This window comes from Scyliorhinus torazame, chromosome 8 (genome assembly GCF_047496885.1).
Source record: "Scyliorhinus torazame isolate Kashiwa2021f chromosome 8, sScyTor2.1, whole genome shotgun sequence".
In the NCBI taxonomy this organism is placed as follows: Eukaryota; Metazoa; Chordata; class Chondrichthyes; order Carcharhiniformes; family Scyliorhinidae; genus Scyliorhinus; species Scyliorhinus torazame.
This window is the reverse complement of record NC_092714.1, coordinates 200,562,009-200,586,552: the sequence shown is the minus strand read 5'-3', so window position 1 is coordinate 200,586,552 and position 24,544 is coordinate 200,562,009.

Genomic DNA, 24,544 nt, shown 5'->3' with positions numbered 1-24,544 from the left:
TTAGTGAGAGGCAGCACGGTTTTGTGAAGGGGAGGTCGTGTCTCACTAACTTGATAGAGTTTTTCGAGGAGATCACTAAGGTGATTGATGCAGGTAGGGCAGTAGATGTTGTCTATATGGACTTCAGTAAGGCCTTTGACAAGGTCCCTCATGGTAGACTATTACAAAAGGTGAAGTCACACGGGATCAGGGGTGAGCTGGCAAGGTGGATACAGAACTGGCTAGGCCATAGAAGGCAGAGAGTAGCAATGGAGGGATGCTTTTCTAATTGGAGGGCTGTGACCAGTGGTGTTCCACTGGGATCAGTGCTGGGACCTTTGCTCTTTGTAGTGTATATAAATGGTTTGGAGGAAAATGTAACTGGTCTGATTAGTAAGTTTGCAGACGACACAAAGGTTGGTGGAATTGCGGATAGCGATGAGGACTGTCGGAGGATACAGTAGGATTTAGATTATCTTGGGCGGAGAGATGGCAGATGGAGTTTAATCCGGACAAATGTGAGGTAATGCATTTTGGAAGGTCTAATGCAGGTAGGGAATATACAGTGAATGGTAGAACCCTCAAGAGTATTGAAAGTCAAAGAGATCTAGGAGTACAGGTCCACAGGTCATTGAAAGGGGCAACACAGGTGGAGAAGGTAGTCAAGAAGGCATACGGCATGCTTGCCTTCATTGGCCGGGGCATTGAGTATAAGAATTGGCAAGTCATGTTGCAGCTGTATAGAACCTTAGTTAGGCCACACTTGGAGTATAGTGTTCAATTCTGGTCGCCACACTACCAGAAGGATGTGGAGGCTTTAGAGAGGGTGCAGAAGAGATTTACCAGAATGTTGCCTGGTATGGAGGGCATTAGCTATGAGGAGCGGTTGAATAAACTCGGTTTGTTCTCACTGGAACGAAGGAGGTTGAGGGGAGACCTGATAGAGGTATACAAAATTATGAGGGGCATAGACAGAGTGGATAGGCAGAGGCTTTTCCCCAGGGTAGAGGGGTCAATTACTAGGGGGCACAGGTTTAAGGTGAGAGGGGCAAGGTTTAGAGTAGATGTACGAGGCAAGTTTTTTACGCAGAGGGTAGTGGGTGCCTGGAACTCGCTACCGGAGGAGGTAGTGGAAGCAGGGACGATAGGGACATTTAAGGGGCATCTTGACAAATATATGAATAGGATGGGAATAGAAGGATACGGACCCAGGAAGTGTAGAAGATTGTAGTTTAGTCGGGCAGCATGGTCGGCACGGGCTTGGAGGGCCGAAGGGCCTGTTCCTGTGCTGTACATTTCTTTGTTCTTTGTTGTTCTTTGATGCATTGCCGCCAATGTGAAGGTTTAACAAAGCAACTATCAGAAGACCGACAGTCGTGGAAGACTTGCTTGCGTTGAAGGGCAGCACGGTAGCCTTGTGGATAGCACAATTGCTTCACAGCTCCAGGGTCCCAGGTTCGATTCCGGCTTGGGTCACTGTCTGTGCGGAGTCTGCACATCCTCCCCGTGTGTGCGTGGGTTTCCTCCAGGTGCTCCGGTTTCCTCCCACAGTCCAAAGATGTGCAGGTTAGATGGATTGGCCATGATAAATTGCCCTTAGTGTCAAAAATTGCCCTTAGTGTTGGGTGGGGTTGCTGGGTTGTGGGGATGGGGTGGCGGTGTTGACCTTGGGTGGGGTGCTCTTTCCAGGAGCCGGTGCGGACTCGATGGGCCGAGTGGCCTCCTTCTGCACTGTAAATTCTATGATAAATTCTATGATAAATGAGTGGGGTCCCGGCTACAGCGACCATGCACATGGCAAAACTAACGGGCTGCGGGGAATGGGGATTTAGACATTTGCCAGTTCGGCACAGGCCACTACTCAAGCTAAATATCAAAATACTCAGGCTTAAATGGGAAAGATTTCCTAGTTGCTTGTTCAAGGGATTGGTTGTCTCATCCTTCCTTTTGACTGTGTTGGAAAGTAAGTGCAGACCCTAGGATCCGGGATCCAAAATAGCAGGATAAACAGATGCCATGAGGATAATGATCCATGGAATTCATATGAAGAAAGATTCCAATTGTTTTAAATAGTTAATCAGGCACTGGAGGATCTAAAGACCACAACCTTTCTCAGCTCAGTTGGCCGTAAAACATTTATGCTGCTGAAGAATCTTGTTCACCAAGAAAAAATAGGAAACAAATCCTTTGATGAATTAATGAAAATTTTAGAGGGACATTTCTCTCTTAAACCATTAGCAGAAAGGTTTTATTTCCACCGCTGTAGTGAAGAAGAAAGCAAAACATTTAACAGTTTATTGTGTCTTTAAGAAGATTAGCGAGACATTCTGGACATTATGCAACGCTTGATGATGCTCTTCGAGACAAGTTGGTTTGTGGGTTATGCAGTGAAGCAATTCAGAGGAAGCTGCTACCTGCCACTCATTTAACTCTGAAAGTCGCTGTGGAAGTCACCACATTTACGGAGCCTACAACGAGAGAAGCTTCGCAGATAGGACCTGGAGCAAAGATCCACAAAATGGATAATTAAAGGAAAGAGGCTACACAGGTGCAACCATGTCACCATTGTACACAGGTTGGACACTTAGTGGGGGAATGCTGGAGTAAATCACATACATAGAATCATAAAATTCCTGCAGTGGAAAAGGAGGCCATTCAGCCCATTGAGTCTGCACCGACCCTCCCACACCCTATCCCCATAGCCCCGTAACCACATCTAATCTTTTGGACACTAAGGGGCAATTTAGTATGTCCAATCCACCTAATCTGCTCATCTATGGACTGTGGGAAGAAACCAGAGCACCTGGAGGACACGGGGAGAATGTGCAAACTTCACACAGTCACCCAAGGCCAGAATCAAACCCGGGACCTTGATGCTGTGAGGCAGCAGTGCGAACCCCTGTACCACCAAGTGCCACCCCAATGCAATACAATACAATGCAATACATACAAGAACTATGGTAAGAATAGCCATATTTCCAAAGCATGCTGGGCCCAGAAAACATCTCCTGCACCAAGAAGGAGCAAGAAGAACAACAGAGGTAAACAATCTAGTCATGTCTACAAATGAAACTCAAGATCACTCAAAATACAGCAAAACCGGACAAAACAAGTGTTAAAGCTAGGTGTTTTATCATTGCAGGGACAACAACAGCATTTTTTGGCATATCCAAAACTTGAAAGTCATGAGATTAAAATGGAAGTGGATACAGGTGCAGCAGTAACACTGATACCTGAGACAATTTGATGCCTGATGCCTTGAATACCTGATGCCTAGTCCATCACACAAAACTGCCTCCCATCCATTGACTCCACTTAAACCTCCTGCTGCCTGGGGAAAGTGGGCAGCATAATCAAAGACCCTTCCCACCCAGCTTACTCACTCTTCCAACTTCTTCCATCGGGCAGGAGATACAGAAGTCTGAGAACACGCACAAACAGACTCAAAAACAGCTTCTTCCCTGCTATTACCAGACTCCAAAATGATCCCCTTATTGACTGACCTCATTAACACTGCATCCTGTATGCTTCATCCAATGCCGGTGCTTATGTAGTTCCATTGTATACCTTGTGTTGCTCGATTATGTATTTTATTTTCTTCCCTTTTCTTCCCATGTACTTAATGGTCTGTTGAGCTGCTCGCAGAAAAATACTTTTCACTGTACCTCGGTACACGTGACAATAAACAAATCCAATCAAATCCAATTTATCATCAAAAGCTGAGGCATCTATCTTTAAAAATGTCAAATTGGTATGAGTGGATAGCACTGGGACTGCGGCGCTGAAGACCCGGGTTTGAATCCTTGCCCTAGGTCACTGTCCATGTGGAGTTTGCACATTCTCCCCATGTCTGCGTCGGTTTCACCCCACAACCCAAAGATGTGCAGGTTAGGTGGATTGGCCATGCTAAATTGCCCCTTAATTAGAAAAAAAATAATTGGGTACTCTAAATTTATAAAAAGGAAATGTCAAATGTGATCTGAAGGATGTACAATGAAGAGGTCATAGCATTAAAAGGGTGCATTATGGTGAAAGTAGAAGCAACTGGGCAGACAGTGGAGTTGCCTCTTCATGTTATCCATGGAAGCTTTCTGCTCTAGTTGACAGAGCATGGTTGGCTTAGATTAGACTTAATTGGGACTTTCTCCCCGTGTCTGCGTGGGTTTCCTATGGGTGCTCCGGTTTCCTCTGGGTAATCCAGTTTCCTCCCACAATCCAAAGATGTGCAGGTTAGCTGGATTGACCATGCTAAATTGCCACATAGTGTCCAAAAAAGGTTAGGTGGGGTTACTGGATTACGGGGATAGGGTGGAGCCATGGGCCTAAGTAGGATGCTCTTTCCAAGGGCCGGTGCAGACTCGATGGGCCAAATGGCCTCCTTCTGCACTGTAAGTTCTATGAAGAAGAAGTGATTATGAACAATTAGTGGATTCAAAGAGCTACTTTCAGCAACTTCTGAAGAAGTACGAGAAGGTGTTCAAAGATTCACTAGGCTCTATGACTGGATTTGAAGTGCACCTAAAAATCAAGCCAGACAGCACACTCAAATGTCTCGAAGCTAGAACCATACCATATGCCATTAGGCTGAAAGTTTAAGAAGAACTAGGCAGATTAATAAGGGCAGGAGCCATTGAAACTGTTGCTTCAAATAATTGGGCAACACCAATCATTTCTGTACTAAAATGGGATGGCTCAGTGAGAAGTTGTGAAAATATTGGGCGAAATTCTCCGGAAACGGCCGATGTCCGCCGACTGGCGCCTAAAACGGTGCAAATCAGTCGGGCGTCGCGCCGCCCCAAAGGTGCGGAATGCTCCGCATCTTTGGGGGCCGAGCCCCAACCTTAAGGGGCTAGGCCCGCACCGGACGAATTTCCGCCCCGCCAGCTGGCGGAAAAGGCCTTTGGTGCCCCGCCAGCTGGCGCGGAAATGAGATCTCCGGGCGGCGCATGCACGGGAGCGTCAGCGGCCGCTGACGGCATTCCCACGCATGCGCAGTGGAGGGAGTCTCTTGCCCTAGGTCAAGAGACCGTGGCGAAGGAGGAAGGGAAAGAGTGCCCCCACAGCACAGGCCCGGCCGCGGATCAGTGGGCCCCGATCGCGGGCCAGGCCACCGTGGGGGACCCCCCGGGGCCTGATCGCCCCGCACCCCCCCCAGGACCCCAGAGCCCACCCGCGCCGCCTTGTCCCGCCGGTAAGGTAGGTGGTTTAATCTACACCGGCGGGACAGGCATTTTAGCGGCGGGACTTCGGCCCATCCGGGCTGGAGAATCGCGGGGGGGGCCTGCCAACCGGCGCGGCGCGATTCCCGCCCCCGCCGAATATCCGGTGGTGGAGAATTCGGCAACCGGCGGGGGCGGGATTCACGCCAGCCCCCGGCGATTCTCCGACCCGGCGGGGGGTCGAAGAATCTCACCCCTTAAAACGACTATTAATCCAGTTATGCGTGTGGATCATTATCCACTGCTGCTGATTGAAGACTTGTTTACTGAACTTTCTGGAGGACAGAAATTCAGTAAAATTGATCTTTCACACGTATATCTGCAGATGAATGTGGCTGCCGAATCACAACCCTACTCACCATGGTGATGCACGGGCGGGCCTGTGCCGTGGGGGCACTCTTTCCCTTCCGCCTCCGCCACGGTCTCCACCATGGCGGAGGCAGAAGAGACTCCCTCCAATGCGCATGCGCGGGAATGCCGTCAGCGGCCGCTGACGCTCTTGCGCATGCGCAGCCCGGAGATGTCATTTCAGCGCCAGCTGGCGGGGCACCAAGGGCCTTTCCCGCCAGCTGGCGTGGCGGAAATTCGTCTGGCGCCGACCTAGCCCCTCAATGTTGGGGCTCGGCCCCCAAAGATGCGGAGCATTCCGCACCTTTGGGGCGGTGCGATGCCCGTCTGATTTGCGCCGTTTTGGGCGCCAGTCGGCGGACATCCTGCCGTTTCCGGAGAATTTCGCCCCAGGTTGTTTTTAAGATTGATCAATTATTATGGTAAATCTGTGCTGAATTTAGCAATACAATTGAAGCCTTTACACACTTTGCTATGTGTCGAACAGGCATGGTACTGATCAGAAGAATGTGAAAATGCAGACAATGAAGTGAAAGAAGCTTTACTGAAGTCAGAGCTGTTGGTTCATTATAATCCAAAAATGAAATTGTAATTAGCTTGTCATGCCTCACCTTATGTGGTTGGTGCAATTGGCTTGCTCATTATGCCTTTAGTTGAGGAACAACCAATACCATCTGCTTTCCACACTCTTACTAGCGCAGGAATGAATTATGGTCAGCTAGAAAAATAAGCTTTGAGCATCATTTACGGTGTAAGAATTCCAGCATTTCCTTTACGTGTGAAATTTTACCCTTTTGATGGACCATCGACACTTGACTAAAATCTTTGGGCCGTTTAACGGTATATTTTTTTGGCAGCTAGTGGGTTGCAAAGATGGTCATTGATGTTTTTTCTTTTTTTTAAATTTAGCGTGCCCAATTAATTTTTTCCAATTTAGGGGCAATTTAGCGTGGCCAATACACCTAACCAGCACATATTTGGGTTGTGGGGATGAAACCCACGCAAACACGGGGAGAATGTGCAAACTCCACACGGACAGTGACTCAGAGCCGGGATCGAACCTGGGACCTCGGCGCCGTGAGGCAGCAATGCTAACCACTGCGTCACCGTGCTGCCCTGATGATCATTGATGTTGTCGGCGCACACTTACGATATCCAGTATCACAAGTCAGAGCAACATGTAAATGCTGATGCTTTGTCATGATTGCTGTTAGAAGTCAAGCATGACCCTGAAGAACATTTATCAATATTTTGCATTTCTCGCTTGTGGATGGTGTACCTGTGAGTTCAGTTCAAATTCAAAGATATGCAAGAACTGATCCAGTGATGGGGAAGCTGATGGACTTGGTCCAAAAAGGAACATTGTCAGACATTCATAAGAAAATCCAGACCTCAAGCCCTACGTCACACAATGGCTTGAGTTGACAGTAGAGAATGGAGTTCTATAATGGGGAATCTTTGTGATTATTTCTCTGTGCTCATGTAGTAGAGTATTTGACCAACTGCATGAGGTACATCCTGGTGTGGTATGGATGAAGGAATTAGCACAGTTATTTTTGGTGGCGGGCATTAGATGCTCAAATTGAAGTCAAAGTTGGGCAATGTCAAACTTGTGCAAAACTAAGGAACACTCCACCATTTCAACCGTTACATCCATGGGAATGGCTCACACAGCCATCGCAGAGAATACCTATCGATTATGCTGGTCCACTGGAGGGTCACATGTTTTTAGTGACTGAGGATGCACACTCGCTGACCAGACCTCATGATAATGAAGACTATGACAACTGAGCAGACCATTAAGAAAATAGACAAAATATTTGTAAAATTTGGAACACTGGAAAAGATTGTCAGTGATAATGGCGCGCAATTTACTTCTAAGGTGTTTGGGGGCTACATAAAAGAGAACGGATGCACCATACAGGTCAGCTCTATATCATCCAGCAACTAATAGATTGACCAAAAGTCTTGTGCATGATATCTTTGTGCCTGGGAGACTACCTTGAGGAACTATTGCCTGGAACTGAGATGATTGGCCTCCAGATACTACAATGATCTTCCTTTGTGCTGGGTATATTTCCAAATAATGGAGAGTTTTCCCCTGAATAGCACTGACGTCCGTTTTTCTCGAGCTCCTAGTTACCACACTTGGTCAAATGCAGCCTTGATAACAAGGGCAGACATTCTCACATCAAGACTTCAGTTCTTTTTGCCATGTTTGGAGCGAGGTTGTTATGAAATCTGTGGCTGATTTACCGTGGCTGAACATAACTGAGCATGGATGAGCAGGTTATTGCTGGGTAAGTGGCATTTGATAGCAATGTGAATGACACCTTCCATCTCTTTGCTGGTGATTGAGAATAGACTGATGGATGGGAAATGATTGGATTGGATCGGTCCTGCTTTTCGTGTCCAGGATATAGCTGGCCGATTTTCCATATTGTCAGCTGCAAACTTTGTGGCTGTACTGGAGCAGCTTGTCTCGGGGAGTTGCTAGTTCTGGAGCACAAGCTTTCAGTACTACTACTGGGATGTCAGGGCATAGGCTTTGCTGCATCCAGTATCTCCAGCAGTTTTTTGACATCACATGGAGTGAATCAAACTGTCTGAAGATTAGCATTTGTGACATTGGTGAATTCAAGAGGATGTTGTGATAGATAATCCACTCGGCCCTTCTTGCGAAGGTGGTTGCAAAGGCTTAAGCCTTGTCTTTTGCATTCACATGCTGGGTTCCACCATCGCTGAGGATGGGGCTGTTAACCATACAAGATTGGTACACTTTCAAACACTACTTTAAGGAATAGATCCATAGCATGTTGGTGTTGGACAGTATTGATTGTCTCACCCCAAGTGATGCTGCTGTAAGCTTTCAATTGTTGTCTGTATGCAGCTGCTGTTCCCAACATAATTGGGCAGGCCAATCTATCAGAAAATTGGTAATTGGATATTCACATGTCACTGAACCACGAGCAGAGAACTTGTACAAGTGCTGATGTTTTATGTGACTGTGTTATAATGATGTGGCCCCATGTGATGAAGTTCATTATATTCAGTGTTTATTGCTATAAGATCAGCTCCAATACAGCTGTATTCATGAGAAGTGTGAGTTAATCCCTTGATTGGCAGAGGCCTTGAGTTATCTGATGATATAACTTAATTGTTACAACCCCTGTGCATGATTCAACATTGTCGCTTCAGTTTATGGCACTTTGGGTTCCATTTGTATAACCCCAAACTGAATTCAGGATAGCCAGGTTGGGAGAATATACAAACCCCTGGGTTTGTATAGCCAGACTTGAGTAGTAATACTTTTCGGGAAATAATTCTCAGCTTATCTCTTCTAAGTTACTTTGAGGAAAATTTAAACAGATGACATACACTTACAGGACTATGGGGATAATTCTTGGCTTCTCTCTGAAATTAAAACAAATGACATACTCCTACACAGCAGTATTTTCTTTATTACAAGAGTTCTACTTCAGGGTATGTAAACATTTACAATTGAAAAGAAAATGTCAAACAAATTAAGGAGAAATAAAATCTCGAGCATTTTCTCTTCATGAGTTTTTCCTCGGACTCTGCTAACAGAATCATTAAAAATCTGATTCAATTTTCTGCCAATGATTTGATTTTTTTAAAATAAACCTACCGATTGTCTCTTATCAATCTTCCTTCTCAGTTTTTTGAAACCACTTCCCACATTTACAAAATTAGTTGCTGATTGTGCTGATGTGTCTTTCCAAGTGTAAGAGCTCTGCCAAGACTATCCCCTCGTACAGCCAGGACACCCAAAGCTTTACATGATGACACTCCAGCAGGGCAAACATGTCACAGCCACAAAACAGGCAAATCTACAGAGCAAGCTGGCTTTTATGCTTAATTCCCTCTATTGCTTTTGTTATGAATTTAAGTCTTCCACAGATATCTCCTCAATTAGTTGCACCCTCAAGCAGTTTGAAAGTCTACCTTCAATGGGAGTTGATTCCAATGACTTTGTAAAGCAGAATGTTGGAGAGTAACAACAGCATTGCTTTGTGATCTAGGATAGATAATCATATCATTTGCTCTTGAATCTCTGCAAAATGATGATCTGAGATAACAGTACACAAGGTAATGTTTGTTTGAAACATTTGCTGTCTTTTTTAAAGGTCAAATTTAATGTACAGGGCAAAAGGAATGAATAGGCTCACTTGGTTCAATCAATGTAATTAGGCTTTGTGGAATGGTATGAAAAATTATGAATGTGTAACACGCTACGACAGACAGGTAATTTTATTTTCCTGTATATGTATTGTTTTCACTTTTCTGCTCCTGTTCCATTTGCTTAAAATATAGCCAGTTACTGTTCATCATTCTGTTTTGGATTTTGTTATTTTTAAAATAAATTTAGAGTACCCAATTAATTTTTTCCAATTAAGGGTCAATTTAGCATGGCCAATCCACTTACCCTGCACATCTTTTGGGTTGTGGGGGCGAAACCCATGCAAACACAGGGAGAATGTTCAAACTCCACACGGAGAGTAACCCAGAGCCAGGATTGAACCTGGGACCTCGGCGCCGTCAGGCAGCAGTGCTAACCACTGCATCACTGTGCTGCCTTGGATTTTGTTTTTTCTCCTTTTACACTCCAGGGGCCGGATTCTCCATTTCTGCGACTAAGTGTTGACGCTAACGGAGAATCCTGGAAAGGGGCTAGCACTAGTGCCACGTGGAACACCATCGAATCCCATGAAAAACGGTGTGGGATTCGCAGGGTCCGTAGACACTCGCAGGGCTGAAAAGCTGCAGCCATAAACATACACTCCCCACACACACACTTATCGAAGCCAAAAAGATGGAACAGGTTGTGCTGAAGCGTCCATACAGCTGATAGGTCGGTTATTTCAGAGGTCAGCCCGGGAGGGGGCCACCTATATAACCCAGGGCACCAGGTTTAAAGTGGGCTGCCACTGGCATGTGCAGCCCCATGGCTGCCTTGCCAGCTGCGGTAATGGTGTTGCTTAATCGTCCACCCTGATCCCACAGCTCACCTCCTGCCAACCCCTACTACACCCCCCAGTCCTGGCAGAAGCCCCCCGGCCAGCTGCACAGCTGACAGCAAAAAAATATGGCGGTGCTGGACACTGTCTGTATGCCCTCTCCCTCTCTCTCTCAGTGGAGTTTGCACTTCCCCCCCCCATGTCTGTGTGGGTTTCCTCCGGGTGCTCCAGTTTCCTCCCACTGTCCAAATATGTGCAGGTTAGGTGGATTGACCATGCTAAGTTGCCCCTTAGTGTTCAAAAGGTTAGGTGGGGTTACTGGGTTACGGGGATAGGGAGGAGGCTGGGTTTAAATAGGGTGCTCTTTCCAAGGGTCGGTGCAGACTCTATGGGCCGAATGGCCTCCTTCAGCACTGTAAATTCTATGATTCTATGATTTTCAGCAGTCATCACACCAGGTCCTCGATGTTTGAGAGCACACGTGGACCGCGCCATCAGGAACTCGGCCCATCGTGTAGCCATCTAAGGTGGCCACCTGCAAAGGATCATGGGAATTATGGCCAACCCAGGATTCAGACAGATACAGAGCCTATGTGTATCTGAAACACAGGTAACCAGGCCTGATCGAAACCCTCGCTCGTTTGCAATTTAATGGCCCATTTTCCAGGACAATAGGACTCCAATCAAACAACTGGTACAGCCACAGACTGATCGGCACCACTCCCTTTACTCAGAAAGCCCGACTGCCAAGGTCAATGACCGCTGAGGACCCGCCCAGCTGCCAAGGCACCCGCCCCTATATTGGCCGAAATCAAAGAGAGTGATCAGAACCCTGTCGAACTATTGGGTCCAAGGTTAAGGACCGCCCCAAAGAGCGCGAAATCCCAGAGGGATAAAAGAGGACACAGTCATGTGTTCTGTCTCTTTTGGATCCGGCCTGTGACAACCCAATTGCAGCAGGAACAGCCAGCCAAGCTCAAGACCAACGATCGCTACCTGACGGATGAGCCCAGCAGAGACAGAGCCACTTTCTTCAAACTAGCCACGTGAAATCCAGATGAAGGCCTTATCCATTTGCACAGTGCCGGTCGCCCTGAAGTTAAGTATAGATTATTGTAGCTGATAAGTGTAGTTTAACTCGTAGTAGATATTGTGTTTGCAGGTCGAGATAACCCTTGTGTATGTAAATAAACCATCTTTTGAACTAACCAACTGGTTGTGTGGTCATTTGATCGATATAAGGGAAGGCTTGTGGTTCACCAACATTATTAATAATAGAGCAACAATCGGAGGTGGAGAATCGTGGGTGAGCTCACGCATAACATGCAAATAGTGATTAGAGTATGTGCGGCATGCATTGCATTGACTCCATTTTCGAGGTGATGGAGCATCGTGATTCGGCATCAAACCGTGATTTTGGCGTTGGGAGCTATTCTCCACCTGATCGCATGCCCCGATTTTGGTATCGGCTAACGGAGAGCTGGAGCAGAGGTTATCCCAAATGGATGCTTCCTGTAACGGAACACACCTTTGTGAGTCATGATAGTGAATAGCGACTGTGATTTTGCAGCACATTCATTTGTAAATTTGCCTGTGATAGATTTGTTTTACTGAATTTCTGCCCTCCAGAAAGTCCAGCAAACAAGTCTTCAACCAGCAGCAGTGAATCTGTGCACAATACCGGGTTTTTAAACCTCCACATATCCTTATTCAGCCATCTAATTTTAGTGCAGGAACTATTGGTGTAGCCCAATTGTTTGTAGTAAGTGGTTCATTGCTTCCTGTTTGGACTAGTCTTTCTGGTTCTTCTTTGACATTTGGCCTGATGGTCTATGGTATGGATCTGGCTTTGAGACATTTCAGTGTTCTGTTTGGCTTAATTTTGAGTTGAACTTCAACTCCTGTCATTGAGCCCAATGAGTCTTCAAACACGTTTTTATACTTTTCTAGTAGCTGCTATAGGTCATTCTTTGAATCAACCAGTTGATTCACTGCTCCCCAGTTGAGTTTAACTTTTCCCAGCCAGGCTTTACCAAATAAAGCAGGAACGTTTCCACAGACAATGTGGAGAGGCACCTCCCCTGTTTGTCCATTTACTTTCACTTTTACTGTGACATATCTTTTTAGTGATACAACTTCTTCTGTATATGTCTATGGAATAAAATGTGCTGGTTTTAATGGCAGATGCTTTAACTTCTGATTATATATTTTCTCCAGAATCAATGATATAGCCCCAACCGGATCCATTTCCTTTTGACTTAGTTACCGTCAGATTTTGACAATACCCAGAAATGTTGTTGATCACCTCGTACTGACAAGATTCCTAGTTTCAGCTCTTGAAGATGTTCAGGTACATCATTTCCTAAGGGTTCTTGAACTTTGTGTATTATCTTGTAGACTCGACTAGTAGGCTCAGATCTTTTCTTCCTGTTATACATCAAAGATGTTGGTGAAGTTTGCTGTGACCAGCATGCTTTGGCAACATGTCTTGTTGCCACACTTCTCGCACTTATTTTCCCTACTCCAGCATTTCCCTGTTGAGTGTCCAACTTGTGCAAATTGATGACATGGTTGTGACCTTGCAGACTTATTTTTGGCGGTCTCCATCTTGTGGATCTTCAATCCAGCTCCTATCTGTGAAGCCTCTTTTTCTGTTAGTTCCATTGGTGTGGAAATTTCTACAGCTGATTTAAAAGTTCAACCGCTTATAGTAAGCAGCTCCCTCTGAATAGCTTTGCAATGGAGTCCACATACCAGCCTACCATGAAGTGTGTTTTCCACCAAACTTGCAGGGTTGTATGGTTCTCCGTTGCGCCGGCAGCGCACCCATGCCCGGGGATTTCCCGACGGCGTGGAGCTGCCCATAATGGGAAATGCCATTGGCCACCTGGTGGGATAGAGAATCCCATCCGCTATATTTTTCTAACCTTCAAATAGAAGATGCTTTCACCTTCTTCCTTACTATAGCAGTGGAACTGAAACCTTTCTGCAACTTAAGTGGTCTTGGTGAGAAATGCCTCTCTACAACCTTCATCAATTCTTTGTCGGTCTTATCTCCTGGCTTTGCTGGATGGACGTAATTTTGCGGTAACATAAAGAACCTAGAGAACTGAGAAGTGTTGGATGCTTTTTGTGCTCCGGTGTTTGATTAGCTATGAGATAAAGTTAAAATCTCTCTACTTACAAGTTCCGAGTCCCACCGTTTTAATCAAATGCATCCATGGCGCGACCATTTCCTGCCATTCCAGATACTGGCTCCCAGGGTCAAGACATCTTTCAACCTTCCTCCCTTTCAATTCTTTTTTATGTATAAAACAGGAGGTCTCCTAATACATTGAGCGAAATATTTTTTTATTCTTTTGCCTGGACTGTGGTCTGTCTTTTTCACGTAGTAGCTTGCACAAAATCGGAGTTTTGAGTCTCTCACAGCCCAGTTCACTTCACCATGTGTGCAGTCGTTGCAGCTTAGACTATACCCACTTACAGTGGCAAGCAATTTTTAAAAACTTTTGTTCTGTTTCTTCACTTTTGTGCTTCATTTGTTTGCGTTTTCTTATCTTTCTGCATTGGCAGGTGGCCTGTCCTTCAATCGACTTTTGTGTCCGCTCCCGAGAATATTTTCCACCGCTCTCATCGCTGTTTTCTTCATTGACAATTTTAGTGCCTCACCAGTTTTCTCTTGCCTCAATCCTCATTGTCCATTCTCTCTTTTGTTCTGTGCTCAATGTGCCACAGAGAAAAATGGTACCGAGATGCCACACACTTGGATTTCTTCCAAACACGATACAAGGTTTATTCAGGAGATGTTGCCCATACAATACTAAGATGGAGAACTAAAAGCCCGGGCAAACACTCTGCTCACATCATTACAAATCATGGGCAGCATGATGGCGCAGTTTTGATCAGTTTTGATGCGGTCCCAGGTTTGATCCCGGCTCTGGGTCAATGTCCATGTGGAGTTTGCATATTATCCCAGTGTTTGCGTGGGTTTCACCTCCACAACCCTGTGATTATACCAGGTATTGCGGTACCTGAGAGGTGGATGACCATTGGCTAGACCCAGGAGTCTACCATTGGCTGATGTACATAGCTCCGCCCTGAGAGGCAGAGTATAAGAACCAATGCCTTCCCAGCAGCCTTCACTTTCTGTATGGAAGCTGCTGGGGAACAGTTCTAGCAGATTAAAGCCTATTAGTTATGACTCACCTTGTCTCGAGAGTAATTGATTGCGCATCAAACCCAAAGATGTGCAGGGTAGGCCACACTAAAATTGCCCCTTAATTGTAAAAATGAAATGGGTACTCTAAATTTATTTTTTTTAAATCACGACAAATCATGTGATGTTCCACCAGCAGAGATATATTACTCAAATACATAACAGTTTCCATGTGGGCAAATACTTATATAAATTCATAGCATACCTAGAGTTAGAACAAATAAAATCTAACATACATTGCAACTATTGGTTTGCACCCTTATGCTACTTCTCTTCAGAAGGTGACGCAATAACGTGATATTAGACTGAGTTAGCTCTAAGTGAACGTATATATTAAATGATAAAGAAAAGTTAGAAAGTAGCAGTAAAATTATATTTCTAGTATAGTAGCACAGCCCTGTGTAATAACAATTGCTTGCAACTATTGTGTTAAATTAAAAATAATATTCCAAAAAAGACATTCCATTTTCTGACCATCTACTGAAGTTCTCTCCCACCTGTGTATCTTTCTTACAAGACCTCAAACATATTCCCTCATTGTTTAAAAATGACTACTGAAAAATAACGTCAATTGAAAATAAAGATGAATAAATCACACAAGATGCATGTATTTGAATGAATTGGGTTGGCACTTTACTCGGATATAGCTGCCCAACACCTACCACTGATTTGGCAACAATTGGGTCAATGAACTGGACCGTCATTCTGTGGTGAGACTGTTTGTTTTTAAAATGTTTCCGTAGAATTCATAGAACCCCAAAAGTGCAGAAGGTGGCCATTCGGCCCATCGAGTCTGCACCGACAATCTGAAAGAGCACCCTACCTAGGCCCACTGCCCCACCCTATCCCCATAACCCTTTAACCCCACCTAACCTTTAACAATAAGGGGCAAATTACCATGGCCAATCCACCTAACCTACACATCTTAGAACTGTGGGTGGAAACCGGAGCACCCGCAGGAAACCCACGCAGAGACGGGGAGAACATGCAAACTCCAGACAGTCAGTCACCCAAGGTTGGAATTGAACCCGGGTCCCTGGCATTGTAAGGCAGCAGTGCTAACCACAGTGCCACCCTAAATGCTCTTTAATGCCACCCTTTAATGTATTGTGTCCAGAATGGGAACCAAAATGATAAATTAAGTCCCCATTGACTTAGTTAATATTATTAATAAAATAGGGACAATATATCCGATTAATGTTGTGAGGTTCACTTGAATGATGTTTATCACAAACTTCCTGTTCTGTATTTTGCATGCACATGTAATGTTTTCCTCACCGCTTCCATGCTAACCCTCCGTGAAATCCCTCTTCTTCCGGGTTCCCATTCCAACTTTTAAGCCCCCTCTTAGCCCTCCACCAGGTTACCATTGCCATCATTGGGAACTTCTTTAGCTGTTCCTCTGCTGCCCTTGCTCACGCTCCCTTTCCTACCTTCAACCTTAGGCCAGATATCCCTCATCCCCAGCAACTTTCCCACCCTCCATTCTCACCTCTAAAGTCCCCACTGTCCATTGCCACCACCACGGAGCTTTTCAGTTGGCTCCTCTTCCTCCTCGGGAAGACTGTGGTGCAGTGGTATTGTTCATTGACTAATAGTCTAGTGACCTACGGTAATGCTCTGGGGGACCTGGGTTCGAATCCCACCACGGCAGAAGATGGAAATTAAAAATCAATAAAATATCTGGAATTAAAATGATTTAGACTTACCGGGGCAGCACGGTAGCCATGTGGATAGCACAATTGCTTCACAGCTCCAGGGTCCCAGGTTCGATTCTGGCTTGGGTCACTGTCTGTGCGGAGTCTGCACATCCTCCCCGTGTGTGCGTGGGTTTCCTCCGGGTGCTCCGGTTTCCTCCCACAGTCCAAAGATGTGCGGGTTAGGTGGATTGGCCATGATAAATTGCCCTTAGTGTCCAAAATTGCCCTTAATGTTGGGTGGGGTTACTGGGTTATGGGGATAGAGTGGCGGTGTTGACCTTGGGTAGGGTGCTCTTTCCAAGAGCCGGTGCAGACTCGATGGGCTGAATTCCCTCCTTCTGCTCTGTAAATTCTATGATCATGAAACAATTTTCGATTGTCGTAAAAACCCATCTGGTTCACTAATGTCCTTTGGGGAAGGAAACCTGCCAAACTTAGCTGGTCTGGCCTACATGTGACTCCAGACCCACAGCAACATGGTTGACTCATAAATGCCCCTGCCTAAAATGACCTAGCAAGCTACTCAGTTGCATTCAACCATGATAAATGGAACAAAAATGATACTGGATGGACCACCCAGCATCGAAATAGGCACTGGATACAACGATGGCAAACTCAGCCCTGTCGACCCTGAAAAGTCCTCCTTACTAACATCTGGGACTTGTGCCAAAATTAGGAGAGCTGTCCCACCGACGAGTCAAGCAACTGCATGGCGTAGTCATATCATGGAATCTACCTTACAGATAATGTCCATTACACCACTATCAGCATTCCTGGGTATGTCCTGTGCCATTGGCAGGGGAAACCCAGCAGAGGTGGTAGGGGCACAGTGGTATACAGTGGGGTGGGCATTGCCCTGGGAGTCCTCAACATTGACTATGGGCTCCATGAAGTATCATGGCACCAGGTCAAACATGAGCAAGGCAACCACCTGCTGGTTACACATACCATCCCCCATCAACTGATGAATCAGTACTCCTCCATGTTGAACACCACTTGGAGGAAGCATTGAAGAGAATGTGCTCTGGAGGAGGGATTGCAATGTCTATCACCAAGAATGTGCCACCGCAGACCGGGCTGGCCAGTCTGGTAGACTGGGATGGTGGGAGTTTGTGAGAGAATCAGCAAGACCTCATCCTCACCAATCTGCCTGCCGTAGATGTATCTGAGCATGATAGCATCAGTAGAAGTGAGCACCACACTGTCCTTGAGGAGACAAAGTCCCATCTTCACATTGAGGATACGTTCCATCGTGTTGTGTGGCACTACCGGAGTGCTAAATGGGATAGACTTTGAACAGATCTAGCAGCTCAAATTGGGCATCCATGAGGCACTGTGAGCCATTAGCAGCCATAATCTGTAACCACATGGCCCAACATATCCCCCACTCTCCATTTACCACTAAACTAGGGAATCAACCCTGGTTCAATGAAGAGTGCAGGAGGGCATACCAGGAGCAACATCAGGCATACCGAAAAATGAGGTGTTGACCTGGTGATCTACAAAACAGGACTACTTACGTGCCAAACAGCATAAGCAGCAAGTTAGGGTGAGGGTTAGGATTAGGGTTAGGCAGAGCTAAGTGATCATACAACCAACAGGTCAGATCAAAGCTCTGCAGTCCGTCCACATCCAGATGCGAATGATGGTGGACAATTAAACAACTCACTGGAGGAGGAGGCTCCACAACTATCCCCAACCTCAATGACGGAGGACCCCAGCACATCAATGCAAAAGATAAGGTTAAAGCATTCGTAACAATCTTCAGTCAGAAGTGCCGAGCGAATGATCCATCTCGGTCTCCTTTGAAGGTCTCCAGCATCACAGACATCGTCTTCAGCCAATTCAATTCACTCCACATGATATCAAGAAACAACCGAAGGCACAACATACTGCAAAGGCTCTGGGCCTTGACATCATTACAGCCTTGGTTAAAACATGGACAAAAGAGCTGAATGCCAGAGGTGAGGTGAGAGTGACTGCCCTTGACATGAAGGCTGCATCTGACGAGTATGGCATCAAAGAGCCTTCAAAAAACTGGAGTTAATGGGAATTGGGGGAAACCCTCTGCTGTTTGGAATCATACCTGGATCAAAGGAAAATGGTTGTGGTGATTGGAAAGTCAATCATCTCAGCTCCAGAACATCACTGCAGGAGTTCCTCACGTTAGTGTCCTGGGCCCAAACTTCTTCAGTTGCTTTAGCAATGACCGACCTTCCATCGTAGGGTCAGAAGTGGGGATTGTTACTGATGATGACACAATGATCAGCCCCATTTGCGACTCCTCAGATGCTGAACAGTTCATGTCCAAATACAGTAAGACCCAGACAATATCCAGGCTTGGCTAACAAGAGCCAAATAATAATCGAGGCACACAAGTACCAGACAATGACCATCCAACAAGGATGGATCTGACCATCACCCCTTGACATTCAATAGCATGGGAGCGGCATGGAGGTGCAGTGGTTAGCACTGCTGCCTCACGGCGCCGAGGACCTGGGTCACTGTGGAGTTTGCACATTCTCATCGTGTCTGCATGGGTATCACTCCCACAGCCCCAAAGATGTGCAGGGTAGGTGATTGGCCATGCTAAATTGCCCCTTAATTTAAAAAAAAACTTTCAATGGCATTACCACCGCTGAATCCCCACTATCAACATCCTGGTGGTTACCATTGACCAGAAACTGAACTGGACTAGCCATATAAATGCTGTGTTTTACCAGAGCAGGTCAAAGGCTTGGAATTCTGTGGCAAGTAACTCCCCTCCTGACTCCCCAGAGCCTGTCCCCCTTCTACAAGGCACAAGTCAGGAGTGTAATGGTACAGTTTCCACCTGCCTGGATAAGTGCAGCACCAACAACACCCAAGAAGTTAAACCCAATCCAGGACAAAGCAGCTTGCTTGATTGCTACCCCTCCCACAAACATTCACTCCCTCCACCACTGATGAACGGTGGCAGTAGTATGTACCATCTACAAAATGCCCTGCAGGACCTCACCAAGGTTCCTTCAGCAGCACCTTCCAAACCCACAACAACTACCATCTAGAAGGAGAAGAGCAGCAGATACCTGGGAACCCCACCATGTGGAAACTCCCCTCTGTGGTGGCTCGGGCCAATAGTGGGGAGGTCTCTAGTATAAAGGAACAATTGTTTATTGGTAACAAGTAAAGGTAAACTATAGATAAGCACAGAGACACCAAACAGATTTTCACACCTTGGCTCAGGGCCCGGGTCCACTATGCCGGTGATTCTGCTCCGAGAAACCTGCGCTTTCTCCCCATTGGTCTCAATTCGTTCCTGTGTGATAGGCTCCAAGCTGGTCACATAGACTGCAAGGGCTCGCCCCTTAAAGGGACCATGCTACCACACCCTTCACATCACTCACCAGGAACTCCCCCCATTAACAGCACTTTCGGTGTACCTACACCACAGGGTCTGCAGTGGTTCAAGAAAACAGCTCACCACCACCTTTTGAAGGGAAACTAGGAATGGTCAATAAATGCTGCTCTAGCCAGCAACACTCACATCGCATAAATTTGTTTAAATAAATCTTGTCCTTGCTCTCAACTCGCACTGAAGTCTCTGTACTTTGACAGCTGCTACTTGCACTGACTATTCTCTGCCACTAGATGGGGGCAGGTATATCCGAAACTGGGTAGGTACTTTTTTCACATTTATTTATATTTGCTCGCTATTGTATTTATTTTATTTTGTATGCCATAGCATCATAGAATTTACAGTGCTGAAGGGGGGCATTCGTCTCTGATGTGTTATGTACTCTGGGATAACACAGGCTGCAACTGGATGCAGCTTTAACCAAAAGATAATCCAGACCTTGAAATTATTTCAATATGATTTATTGAACCAGTAGCACAGTTAGCACAGTTCTCTATGAGTTCAACTCTCTGCTAACCTAAGTGTGGTTCCTCTGTCTGACTGAACCAGACTAGCTCTTAGCCACATGCTGGAGGTGTGATACTATACATACACCCTGGCTCACTCTGTAGATGTTCATCAATGGAAAGAGGTGGAGTGTGAGTGCCTCATGTCTTTTACAGTGAAATACCACCCCTGAGTGTTCTGCCTGCTCATTGGTCATGTCCTGTTCTCTGTGTTCATTAGCTGCCTGTCTGTATATCATTATCTGCATGTCTGCATATCATGACATCTCCCCTTTTTTTAATGTTTTGTTAGCACATGGGAACGTACTTACATGTGTTGGCTTATATTAACATATTTACAAGCGGTGGCATATGTGAACGTATTTACATGTGAAGACAGCTGTCTAATGTGAGAAAACAGAATATAGCAAACAAAACAAATGTTCATAAGTCCAGTCTCTGGGGCTTGTGTCTGATCCTTGTCGACCGCCAGAGAGGTGGTGGTGGGGACGACGGCGCCTTGACAGGCGGGATGGAGGCCTGACTGGTGGCCTCATAGTTCGATGTACCAGGAGGTGACAAAACAACGGACGGAAATGGAGAAAAAAGTGGTTGCGGGCAGGCAACTTTGTGCAGTGCCCGGCTGTTTCGTCGCACAACAAAATCATCAGCCACCCGTACAACATACGAGCGGGGCGCAGCCTGTCGAACAACGACAGCTGGAGCAGACCAGCCACCAGCCAGTATCTTGATCCTGACAGTGTCTGCCAGGGATAACAGGGGCAAATCGGTGGCATGAGCATCATAGCCCTGCTTTTGCTGGTTTCGGAGCTGCTGCACCTTCTGCAGCACCGGGAGGTGATCCAGGTTGGGCAAGTGTACGGCTGGAAGTGTCGTCCGCAGGTCCCTGTTCATCAGGAGTTGAGCCGGCGACATGCCAGTGGACAGTGGGGTCACCCTGTACACAAGCAGCGCGAGGTAGGTGTCAGAAGCAGAATCCACAGCCTTGCAGATGAGCTGTTTCACAATGTGCACCCCTTTTCAACCTTCCCATTGGACTGCGGATAGTGTGGGCTGGAAGTGACATGTTTGAAATGGTATGACTTAGCAAACAGAGACCACTCATGGCCGTTGAAGCTCGGGCCATTGTCACTCATGACAGTGAGTGGGATACCATGCCTGGAGAACATCTCCTTACAGGCCTTGATGACGGTCCGAGCTGTGAGGTCTGAGAGCTTCACGACTTCAGGGTAATTGGAGAAATAGTCAATAATCAGCACGTAGTCACGACCATTCGCACGGAAGAGGTGGATGCCAACCTTGGATCACGGGGAGGTCTCGATTTCATGCTGCTGGAGCGTCTCCTTGCTCTGTGCTGGCTGGAAGCATTGACAGGTTGCACAGTTGAGGACCATGTTCGAGATGTCCTGGCTAATACCGGGCCAGTAGACAGCCTGCCTGGCTCTACGTCTGCACTTCTCGACGCCCAGGTGTCCCTCATGGATTTGGCGGAGCACCAAGCTCTGGAGACTGAGTGGAATGACAATCCAGTCCAACTTGAGGCGGATTCGATCAATCACCGTCAGGTCGTCCTTTACATTGTAAAATTGAGGGCACTGCCCTTTTTGCCAGCCATTGGCAAGGTGGTGCATGACACATTGCAAGAGGGGATCTTTGGCTGTCTCCTCGCGGATACGAACCACCTTCTCAACAGACGCCGGGAGGGTGCTCGCACACAGCTGCACCTGTGATTCAATCTGCCGGATGATTTCCAGCGGTTCGCTAGGCAATGTGATGGAGCAGGACAATGCATCAGCGATGATGAGCTTCTTGCCAGGTATGTACACTAAGTCAAAGTCGTACCTTCTGAGTTTGAGGAGGATGCGCTGCAACCGAGGCGTCATGTCGTTCAGGTCCTTGTGGATAATGTGGACCAAAGGCCTATGATCCATCTCGACAGTGAATGTCGGTAGGCCGTAGACATAGTCGTGAAACTTGAGAATGCCAATCATAGTCATAGAATTTACAGTGCAGAAGGAGGCCATTTGGCCCATCGAGTCTGCACCGGCTCTTGGAAAGAGCACCCCACCCAAGGTCAACACCTCCACCCCATCCCCATAACCCAGTAACCCCACCCAACACTAAGGGCAATTTTGGACTCTAAGGGCAATTTATCATGGCCAATCCACCTAACCTGCACATCTTTGGACTGTGGGAGGAAACCGGAGCACCCGGAGGAAACTCACGCACACACGGGGAGGATGTGCAGACTCCGCACAGACAGTGACCCAAGCCGGAATCGAACCTGGGACCCTGGAGCTGTGAAGCAATTGTGCTATCCACAATGCTACCGTGCTGCCCCAAGTGAGAAGACCCAGGCATTCCTTCTCTATTTGCACATACCTTGTTTCGGTGGGCATCATGGCCCTCGATGCGTAGGCTACCGGCGCCCTGAATGAAGTGTCATCACGTTGAATCAGCACCGCACCGATGCCATCCTGGCTCACATCTGTCGAAATCTTCGTCTCCCTGTCTGGGTCAAAAATGCCAAGACGGGTGCAGTGGTGAGCTTGGCTTTCAGCTCCAACCACTCTGCCTGATGTGCTGCCTTCCACTCAAAGGCAGTGGACTTTTTCACCAGGTTTTAAAAGACCGTGGTGTGTGAGGCCAGGTTTGGGATGAACTTGTCCAGAAAATTGACCATGCCCAGGAAGCGCAACACCACCTTCTTGTCTTCAGGGACCTTCATGGCTTCGATGGCCTTGACCTTGTCTGTGTCCGGCGCACGCCCTGCTGAGAGATCTGGTCACCTCGGAACTTGAGTGTCGACATGCCAAAGCAACATTTGGTCCTGTTCAGCTTCAGGCCATTGGCATGGACACGGCGGAATACCTGCTGGAGACGGGAAACATGCTCTTCAGGGGTCATGGACCATATGATGATGTCTTCCACGTACACAGGAACCCCTTCAATGCCCTCCATCATCTGCTCCATGATGCGATGGATGATCTCTGATGCCGAGACAATGCCAAACGGCATGCGATTATAGCGGTATCTGCCAAACAGTGTGTTGAAGGTGCAGAGCCTTCTGTGCGTGTGCCATCTCACTGGCGAGTTCCTTCCGCTTCGGGGTGGGGTAGTGTTCACGCATTATATTCTTATTGAGATCCTTGGGATCAATGCAGATGCGCAGGTCTCCCGAAGGCTTTCTAACACATACCATCGAGCTGACCCAGTCAGTCGGTTCGGTTACCTTGGAAATTATGCCCTGTTGCTGAAGATCCTTGAGCTGTGCTTTCAGGCGCTCCCTCAGCGGAGCCGGGACCCGGCGTGGTGCGTGGACCACTGGCTTGGCATCAGGTCGTAGCAGAATCTTGTATCGATATGGCAGCGTGCCCATCCCGTCGAACACATCCGGATACTGCGCGAGGATGTCGTCAATGCCGGCCTGAAGATCCACATTGGAGGATCTCGTTGTGTAAACCCGCTGCACGAGGTTCAGTTGCTTGTAGGCATGTGTGCCAAGTAGGGATGCCCTGTCTGACTTGACAATTTCAAAACATAACCGTGCATGGGTGCTCCGGTTGGAGACGAGTAGATGGCAGGATCCCAGTGCCGTGATGGCATTTCCGTTGCAGTTCAGGAGCCTGCAGGCTGCTGGAAGGACCTTGGGGGCTTCTTGATGCGTTTGAAATCTGCCTCTGAGAGGAGGTTGGCAGAAGCACCTGTGTCCAGCTTAAACTGGATGGAGCAGTGGTTGACCTGCATCACCGCACACCATTCGCTCGCAGAATCCACAGCGAGGATGGATTGAATTTGTGATGAGTTGGATGTGGCATATTCACATTTGGTAATGATGCCCACACAGTAGGCGGAGTCCAAGCATTCTTCCTCTGGATCCGTTGTGCTGCCAGGATCAGAATCCTGTAATCGTTGTTGCACTCTCTGAACGCGCCGTTGTCGGAATTGGGAGCGCTGGCCCCTGACTGGTGGTGCAGATCTGCAGAAGGCTGGAAAGTGCCTAGTCTTCCTGCAGTTTAAACATCGCCTGCCTCTTGCAGGGCAGTGTTTCTTTAAGTGGCCGTTGCCGCAGTTCAAGCACGTCATGACGTCCTGACGCTCTACGCGTCGTCACACATGCGCAGTGCGGGTGTCGGCCGCTTCGTTATCCCGTTCGCATCGCGAATGCATGGGTCCCGGGAAAAGTGCACAAAATGGCCG